This window comes from Vombatus ursinus, unplaced genomic scaffold, assembly GCF_900497805.2.
Source record: "Vombatus ursinus unplaced genomic scaffold, bare-nosed wombat genome assembly UNPS02015175.1, whole genome shotgun sequence".
Lineage (NCBI taxonomy): Eukaryota > Metazoa > Chordata > Mammalia > Diprotodontia > Vombatidae > Vombatus > Vombatus ursinus.
Genome location: NW_020954953.1, coordinates 14,559,868 through 14,570,174, shown reverse-complemented (window position 1 = coordinate 14,570,174; position 10,307 = coordinate 14,559,868).

Below are 10,307 nucleotides of genomic sequence, written 5' to 3'. Positions count from 1 at the left end.
GTTTTCCTTGATAATTTCTTGAAAGATGATGTCTAAGCTCTTTTTTTGATCATGGTTTTCAGGTAGTCCAATAATTTTTAGATGATCTCTCCTGGATCTATTTTCCAGATCAGTTGTTTTTCCAATGAGAGATTTCACATCATCTTCTATTTTTTCATTCATTTGGTTTTGTTTTATTGTTTCTTGTTTTCTTATAAAATCATTAGGTTTCATTTGTTCCATTCTAATTTTAAGGAATGAGTTTCTTCAGTGAGTTTTTGGACCTCCTTTTCCATTTGATCAATTTTTTTTTAAGACATTCTTCTCCTTATTAGGTTTTAGGACCTCTCTTGCCATTTGGCCTAGTTTGTTTTTTAAGGTGTCGTTTTCTTCAGCATTTTTTTGAGTCTCCTTTATCAAGGTATTGACTTGTTTTTCATGATTTTCTTGTATCACTGTCATGTATTTTCCCAATTTTTCTTCTACCTCTCTTACTTGATTTTCAAAATCCTTCTTGAGTTTTTCCATGGCCTGAGACCAAGTCATATTTTTCTTGGAAACTTTGTACGTAGGAGCTTTGATTTTGTTATCTCCTTCTGAGTGTGTGTTTTGATCTTTTTTGTCGCCAAAGTAAGTTTCAACAGTCAAGAATTTTTCTGGTTGTTCACTCATTTTCCCAGCCTGTTACTCAACTTTTAACTCTTTGTTAAGGTAGGGCTCTACTTCCAGTGTGGAGGGTGTACTGTCCCAAGCTTCAGGGATTTTGTGCAGCTGTTTTCAGAGATACTTCTAGCGACCTGTAAGTTTTCAGTTCTTCCAAGGTGGTATGATATAAGGAGAGATATTTACTCCTCTTCTGGTCTGTGCTCTGGTCTCTGAATGACCTCAAGCCCTCTATTCTGTCCTGGAACTGTTAGGAAGGTTCCCTCTCCACTGCTGCCACAAGTTTTACTCTACCAGTGCTCCTCTTCACCCCAGAACTGCCACCCCAGAACTGACTGTGACCCAGATGCAAGTATGGGCAAAGCAACAGAGTCCTGCCTCAATACTAGCAAGAAGACCCCTATAATCTCCTTCTAACCAGTTGTTCAATTCCCTTACCATCTGTGGGCTGAGAGGTCCATAAGCAGCTCCTGGTACTGCTGATTTAGTGGCTCTGAAGGCCTGCTCCTGGTTTGCTGTGGGTGGGACCATGCTGACACAGCCTATGGTGGACTGCCCTCATCTCTTACCCTGGTTCACAGACCTTTCCCACCAACTTTCCAAGTTGTTTTCAGCTTGAAATTTGTTTCCTTCTGTCTTTTTGTGGGTTCTGCTGCTCTAGAATTTGTTTAGAGTCATTTTTAAAGGTACTTGGAAGGTGTGGTAGAGAGCTCAGGTGAGAATCTCTCTTTACTCTGCCATCTTGGCTCTGCCTCTCTCTAGCAGGCATTTTTGAAGTTATTTAATATTTACAATTTTGTACAAGGATAGACAAAATGCTGGTAGGATATTAAATTTAATTCAGCATTTTGAAAAAGTTAACTTTTGTTTAGAATAGCTGACATAGTGCCTTAAAGTTTGCAAAATTCTTTATAAATGTTGTCTTATTTGAATTTCACAACAACCGCATTGCATAGGTATTAAAGATTTTATCTTCATTTTGCAGATGTAGAAACCAGTACTCAGAGAAGTGATGTAATCATGGTCACACTGATAGCAAGTATCAGTAGCAGGATTTGAACACAGGTATTTCTCACTCCAAATACAGCATTTTAGCCACCCTGAGGATGACAATTTCAGTAACTTGCTCATGGTCTCACAGCTATGAGGTATCATGGGAGATTTGAATTCATGTCTTCTTGACTCCAAATCCAGCATTCTATCCACTCTACCACATCTTTATGTCTATCTTCCAAATATTGAAGATGACTATAATATTCCCCCTATGCCTTCCCATCTCTTCTCTTATATGAGTTTTAATTTTTTTATTTGTCAAATTCAGATAGTATTTCAGAGGGCTATTGTGAGGATCAAATGAGTTAATGTATATTTAGCATTTTCTGAACTTCTCAATACTTGATAGATACTCAATAACTGTTAAATTGAAGACTTTTGTAGTTTATAAAGGGATTTGCTAATAAGAGACGAGTGAGTTGATATCATTTCCCATATCTTACAGATGAGAGAGCTGAGGCTTAAGAAGATAAAGTGATTTTCCTACTGTCACCTTGTTAGTAATGTCAAGGGTCAGGGCTATATGTGAACTGGACTGTTCTGTGTCCTTTCTGCAATATCTTACATCTTTCCATCTGATGATATGAAAGGATTAGACTAGTGCTAAGAGATCTAAGTCATATATAAGTAGCAAATCATTGCTGAGTCCTCAACTATTGTTAACAAGGTAAAAAAATACCAAAATTCTTCTGTTAGTGCAATGAGTCAGAGACCAGGGGCTGATGGATAAAATGAGAGAGAACCATAAGAGTCTTTTGGGCATCCATTGACTTCATCAATGTCTCATCATTATACAAGAGTGGCATTTCCTCTTGCTGCCTGGGGCCCTCCAGGCCCCACTGCTTCACAATTTTCTGAGTAAATGTCAGACTCAGGTTTTAAACTGTTTTCTTATTTTGTCAAAAAGTTCCTGTAGGGTTCCTGATCAACCAGCCAATTTTCTGACTTCACTACTACCTGTAGTCAAGCGTAAATGTTATTTTGATATGAAACCAATTTCTGAGATTCCCATCATCCCACCAGCAAATTTACCTCAGGGCTTTTAGTCATCAAGGTTCAAGAGATCATCTATTTTTAATCCACAAACTGTTAGTAACTTTGATTCTCTGTACAAACCAAATCCCGAAGAATATGTCTTGAAATTCATTAAGGACACTACTCTGAGAATCTGGACATACTCCTCAGTCTGGGCCAGTTCCCCAGTCACCCTCTTTCTTTTCTTCAATGGGTCTTTTGCTTCCCTGGTGCAATGATGAACAGAACACAGATCTTTGAAGGTTTCTGATGGTTTTTTTCTTTCTTTCTTCAAATTACTGATAAAAAAGGGAAAAGAGCAAATAAAACAGCTCTCTCTCCACCACTATTCTTCACTTTTCCCCTCATCTCCTTCTCTCTTTTTTCGTTTAGACTTCACAAGAAAAAAGGAAAGGAAAATAATAGGCAGGTGCTAATGTTAGATCTTTGTCTACTAAGTACTGGAGTTTTGAGTCACATATACTGAGAAGACATACATAGAGTAGGCAGTAGAATAGAACAGTGATGAGAACACTGACTATGGAGTTGACCACTCTGGCCTTCAGTTTACTCATCTCTTAAATGAGTGGGTTAGATTAAATGGCCCTTGAAGTCTCTTCCGGCTTCAAATCTATAATCCCACGATATATGACTTTATGAAGTTTGGCATCTGAACCTGAATGAGGGAGACCTGGATTTGAATTGTGTCCCTGACTCTTACCAGTTATGTGATTATGGGCAAATCATAACACCTCCCTGGGGCTCAATTTCCTCACTTGTAAAATATGGATAGTCAAACCCTCCTCACTATCTACACATCACACAATGCTAATGTAAGGAAAGCACTTTTTAAGCCTTCAAGTGACATATGAATAGTAATTATTTTTACTTTAGAAGAACAATGTACTTCTACTATCATGGACATCTCTTCATAAAAGTTGAGGGAAGAGATATTGATTTTGGAATGAGTACAGAACGGAACGTTTTTCTCCACAACTGCAAAAAGAGAGGTATGTGTCTTGAGAATATGAGGCATCTTACCTGATACAGAGAGCCTTAGCTTCAGACTTGGAACTAGGATACATAGGTTAAAGTCCCAGCTCTTATCTTTGAGCCATGAGATCAGGACCAACAATCTGTAACAAGTTGCTTCTCCATTTTGGTATTATCAAGTCCATCATTATTCATGGTAGGCATCTCCCCAAACCTCAGTTTGCTAATCTATAATCTATAAAATTGGAAAATATCCATTACCTACTTCATGCATTCTTGTGAGGAAAGTGTTTTATAAACCTCATGGTGCCATAGAAAAGCAAGTTATTTGAAATGGTAGAATTCAAATAAAAAATTCAGTCCAATGTACATTTATTAAATATCTACTATATGCCAGGCCTAGTGCAGGGTGTTAATGTTTTTTTTTAATCTTTATATCACTAACAGTCTCTGCTCTCAAGGGGCTGACATTCTATAGAGAGATAATAATAAATATATGACATACAGAGAGCTTTAATTTTGCAAAGTTATGACCATAGATTTAGAACTATAAGGGACCAAGAAATCTTCTAGTACACATCACTCATTTTACAGATGAAGAAACTGAGGGAATAGTGTTGAGTGATTTGCTCAAGGTAATACATAATAAGAAGTTAAGCTAGGAGTTGAACCCAGTTCCTCTGACTCCAAATTCAACATTGTTTCCATTGTACTATGCTGAACACATGTTATACTGTGATGCAGTGTGCATTATAGGGATTGTTACCTATGTTTTGAAGATGAAACTCCTTCTTAACTTTAGTGCCTGCTCTCTGTTGATTATTTCCATTTTATCTTGTATATATTGATCTTGTTTGTACATAGTTGTTTACATGTTGTTTCTCTCCTCAGACTGTGAGCTTCTTGAATGCAAGGACTGTCTTTTGCCTTTGTATTCCCAATGCCTGGCACAGTGCCTGGCACATGGTAGGTACTTAATAAATGTTTATTAACACTGACTGACTAGAATGACCCTAGCACTCTACTACACTAGCCTATAGACAAATAAGTCAAAACCAGACAATTTGAAGAAGGAAACAGCATCAGTAACTTGGAGGAGGAGAAAGGCTATGACTAGATTGTGGTACTGAGCTGAACCTTGAAAGAGACTGCTAGGAATTCTAAGTGGTGGATACGAGGAGAAAGTACTTTTTTGGCACCAGGGAAATCCTCCATGTGGGCTAGGAAATGGAAAAGGGATGTCGTTTGGGGAAGAGCTGATAGGACAGTTTGACTGGAAAATAGATGGGGTAAAAACCAGTAATATGAAATATGTCCAGAAAGACAAAGTCACAGAATGTTCCCACTAAAGTATAGATGACAAGTGGTCATCCTGCTTCTCCTTGAAAAGCCACCAAAAGGGGAAGCCTGTCAGTTTCTGAGGCCATCCATTCCACTTTCATCTTATTGTTAGGAAGTTTTTTCCTGACATCAAGCCCATTTTCCTTTGGGCGACTTTTCCCCATTATTCCTATTTTTGCCCTTTGAGGTCAAGTAGAAAGAGCCTAGTCCCTTTTCTACATCATAACCCTTGTAACATATACAAAGTTAGAGACATAGTTTCTGAGTAATTAATCATTTTATTAATTATGCTAGTGAGTAATTAATAAAAAGGATTGGTCATTTGACCATTTCTTGTGAACCAAAGAACCCTCTTGGAAGCCTTTCGACAATTATATGCCCTTGGAAAACAGGTGTCTTTGACAGGTGTCAATCACCTCTGATTGGTTAACAATTAATGAGAGAATGAATATTATAATGAGAAGTGGGCTTATTCTAATGAGGGTCTGGGAAATGTGACTCTGATCACTCAGTCTTGGTCACTATACCCACAGTATCCCATCTAGGTTAATCTAGACAAAAGAAAAAATCCACTTCCACCGTGACCTATCTGACTAAAATACAGTGGGCCAGAATCCATCAATTCACCTAACCTAGAATTTCTTTACCTTTTGATTAGATCTAAGTTTTCCCTCTCATTATCAGCCCTGCATTTCAAAGGCTGTCTGAATAACCTAGATGGGCTGATTTCTGAATGACGAAATAGAAAAAGGAAAAAAAAACTTAGTCCTAATTCAATAATTGGTTATTAATATAAGAGAAAAATAATCATTTCTTCCACCCTTCAAATACTCAAACACAACTACCTTGATACCTTATGTGTTTTCTTCTTTAGTTTTCTCAGTTAGTCCTAGTTGACTAGTGTGACTTACATTCTAGGTAGGACTTTCACCATCCTGGTTGACCTACCCTTTGAATACTCATGCAGTCCTCCCTAAGATGTGCTCCCCCAAATTGGCCACAATAGTACTGTGGGACTCTTGCTTTCCTACTTCTGAGCATTATGCTTCATCTCTGAAGCCTAAGATCTCATTAGCTTTCTTGGCCATCTTAACATACTATTAACTCATACTGAGCTTGAAATACAACAAAACCCTCAAATCTTTTGCAGACAAATGCAATCTAGCTATGCCTCTCCCATCTTATATTTGTGAAGGCAATTTTTTGAGCCCCATTGTAAGACTTTATATATTTGTTTTCATGTTATTAGTGAGCCAGCAGTATCTTTATAAATATTTAACAACTAGCTGTCTGGGAAAAATGTATGTATAACACACTTTTAAGTTTAATCTGCATTATTAACATTTTCTCCATCACTTAAGTGTAGACAATCAATGAAACAACAAATCAGTCCCTGATTTGTAGCATTTGACAAATTCTGAGGTGTAAATGTTCATTCTGAAAAGTTTTTTTTTATATTTATTTATTTTTAAATTTTTGCTAGGCAATGGGGTTAAGTGACTTGCCCAGGGTCACACAGCTAGTAAGTGTCAAGTGTCTGAGGCTGGATTTGAACTTAGGTCCTCCTGACTCCAGGGTTGGTGCTGTATCCACTGTGCAACCCAGCTGCCCTTGTTCTCAAAAGTTAATAATGGATTCTGTACAGGAGCTGACTCTAGCATACCCCTAGCTAATCCAATTTTTTAAACCTGACAACATTTTTTTTGAATGCTGATTTAGTTAGCTATTTGTATCAGTCTTGTGTCATCTACAGGTTTGATAGCATACCACCTATACTTTTATCCAAAATATTAATAAAAATGTTCACTAAGGCAATGCAAAGCACAAAAACCTAGGATATTCTACCAGGGAAATCCTTCCAAGACAATATCAAACCTTTTTATTATTACTCTTTGGGCATGGTTACTCACCAAACTCTGAATCCGTCTAATTAGATTGTTGTTTAACCCACACATCTCCAACTTTTCCACAGAAATTGAAAAGGGAGTTTTTTCAAATGTTTTGCCAAAATCTAGGTAAACTCTATCTGCAGTATTTTTCTGATCTAGTAACCCTGCCAAAATAGGAAAATATGTTAGCCTGACATGACCTATTTTTGATGAACTCATGCTGGTTCTTTGTGATGACCGCTTCTCTTTTTAGATGTTCATTCTCCATCCCTTTAATTGTACTTTTTTTTTTATACTTTAGATAGATTGAAGACAGATTTTGGAGGGCTTTAAGTTATTAAGGGATTTGAAGTAATAAGATGAAGTAAAATTATCTTTTATTTAGTGTACACACATATGTTTTTGCAAAGCCCTACTTTCCAAATTGTGTTGATGGTATGCAATTGTAGGATCTTCTTCAGACGCCATCATATCCAACCACCTCATTTTAAATATGAGGAAATTGATGCAGATAGGGATTAAGTGACTTGCCTAGGGTTACAGAGTTAAAGGAAAGGATTTTAACATAGGACTTACTGACTCCAAGACCAGTGCTTTATCTACTATATCACTCTAACTTTCTTCACCTATTCTACTTGATTAAATATTGTGTTGGTAGTATGGTTGAATCCAATGAACACTGATGATACTGTTGGTCAAGAAGCTTGAATTCTAGTACTGACTTTTCCACAATTGATTGTGACCCTTGGTAAGTCACTTCCCTTTCTGGAAGATTCTTCATCTGTAAAATAGGACACTAGAGACAGTAGATCACAGGACTATAGATTTAGAGTTGAGAGACCTGGCACAGATTAGGCACTTAATAAATACTTGTTGATTGATTGATCTAGTCCCCCTGCACCTAATTTTACAGATGAGAAAACTGAGTCCCAGAGAAAGTTACTTACTCAAGATCACAGATTTGAATCTAGCTCATCCAACTAGAAACCCACTCTTTTTACTATCCCATGTTAGCATTCTATAAGCTTTGATATTCTCTGGTTCCATTATTCCACATGTAGAGGCTGTCCTGAAGTCCATCATTGCACATTTAAAGACCATTTGACTGCTGTAGCATCAAGCACTATGGAAGTCAGAGAAGGTTGTATTGAATATCTTTTTATGAGTGTTATTTAGGATCATGGCAAAATTTGCAATTTATTTTCTTTATGCACAGGGCAATGGAAACTACACATTTATTTAGGATGAGAATCATAAAATGTTAGAGTTACATGAGACCTTGGAGATCACCTAGTTCATTTTGAACTGTTCATTTTACAGATAAGGAAACTGAGGCCTAGAGCTAGGTAGTGACTTGCCTAAGGTCATACAGCTCTTTTGGGTGAGATTTATAATACATCTCATTCATTTTGATTTATTTTTTTTCCCTGAAACTTGGAATTAAGTCATAGAATTAGGAAATATTTTAAAATTAAATTTAAATTAAATTTGCTATTTTAAAAGATATTAAAAACTTTTTTCTCTCAAAATCTAACTTGGTTATAGGCAAAATGCACTCATGTTATCTTTTCTCGTAGCATTTGCTACAAATTTGATACCCTAAGGTAGACCTTATACATGTCAGTAGTTAAATTCTACATTTGCCAACAATGGGATGTCTTGGCAAAGAATATTGCAATAGGAATCGAGAAATGAGTTTTGGTTCCAACTACACTAATAATGAAGCGTGACCTTAGATATATTACTTTACTTTGAAAAGCCTCAGTTTCCTCCTTTATAAAATGAGGTGGTTGGCTAAGGAAACATTCTGACAGTGTATAAGTCTTATTTAGGCTTTTTTGGTGCCCAACTTTTATTTAGAGCTGTATGTCTTCCCCTTATCCATCCACCTATTTTGGATAATTTCAACTGAGTAAAGTGTACTTAGAATACTTCTGTATCATTTGAGGGGTAATTATTGTGATCTATAGCATTTTAATCACTTGCTTTATAAACCTGGAAACTTAATGTTGCTAAAGGAGTGCACATTGCCAAAAAGTGTGACAATAAATCAGCACAGGACTTGCATCTAGGTTGATATTCATTTCTCACTAGTTGAGAAACTATCTTACTCTCGCTAATGGAATCCTCACTGCTAATTCCTTTATAGAACTAAGAAGACTGCACTCTAAAATGGTTAAGGTAGACTCTGGTGTTTACACTGTTATGCTATTCAAACTTAGAGAATGAATTTTATAATAGTCTGCAGCCAACAGATTAGGATCTATTTCTCTTTAAAAGGCTGAAATATCAAGGCTACGGTGGAAAGATTGCTGGATTTGGAGGCAGAGGACCTGGTTCACATCCCAGCTGTGCTACTTACTACCTGTTTGACCTTAGGCAAAATACTCTAGGCCTCAGTTTTCTCATCTGTAAAATGGAGAGAGTAGGATAACTGACTTCTGATATCTTTTCTGGCTTAATGTTTATGTAATGTGAAAATAATTATTTTACTTGCATGTCTTTTTTCCCTCAGCTTCCATTAAATTGACTAATATTTGCAAGTCCTTTCAAAAGAAGGTATATAACTTCATGAGCAAATCATTTAGCCAGCAAGTTCCAGAAATTCTTCTCTGATTCTAGATCTTGTCCTTAACACACTTGGCTGATGTCTGTCCTTTGTTTCAAAGAAGACCAATGACTTCACAGGGTGATATGAACTTTCACATGAATTGTAAATGAGTCAGAGTTGCACAAAGTCACTCTGTCTTCCAGAGTCATCGAAGTTGAATGACAAGACAAGAGTTAGGATGACTGACGATGGCCCAAGATGCAGTGTACGACTTTGGCATCTTCTATGTCTGACCAGGCTCTAACCACAGTGCCTGCTTCACCTACCTTCATGGCCATTGGAACAAATTGTTCTCATCTGCCCATTTTGCCAGGGAAAGTCTTCACATGTTTGGGATAAGCATCCCTCTAAGTTACCTACAGATCTGAAGCCTGTAGGTTACCCTCAATCTGTTTAGCCTATTCTACTGTGGTGTGGCTGCTGAGAATGCTACAGCTTCTTGGAGCCACATGTGAGAGTTGGGTGAAAGTGGACACCGAAGGTAGATGAGCAGCCCTGAAAAGGTTTAACAAGGCCTCACGCCAGAGGTGTTGATCCTCCTTGAACACCCCATACACCTCATTGGCTGATAATGGAACAATAAAAGCAGAAGAAATAATCAGGGAGAAGGATAGGGGCCAGGAGCAAGAATGGAATAGACTTGAATTCTTGTATTAGAGCTCATTTATGGCTTGTTCAGTTTCTTTTTCTATGATAGGGTTATTTAAATATTCTATTTCTTTGGTTAATCTGGGCAAATTACATTTTCACTTAGTTTGTTAGAT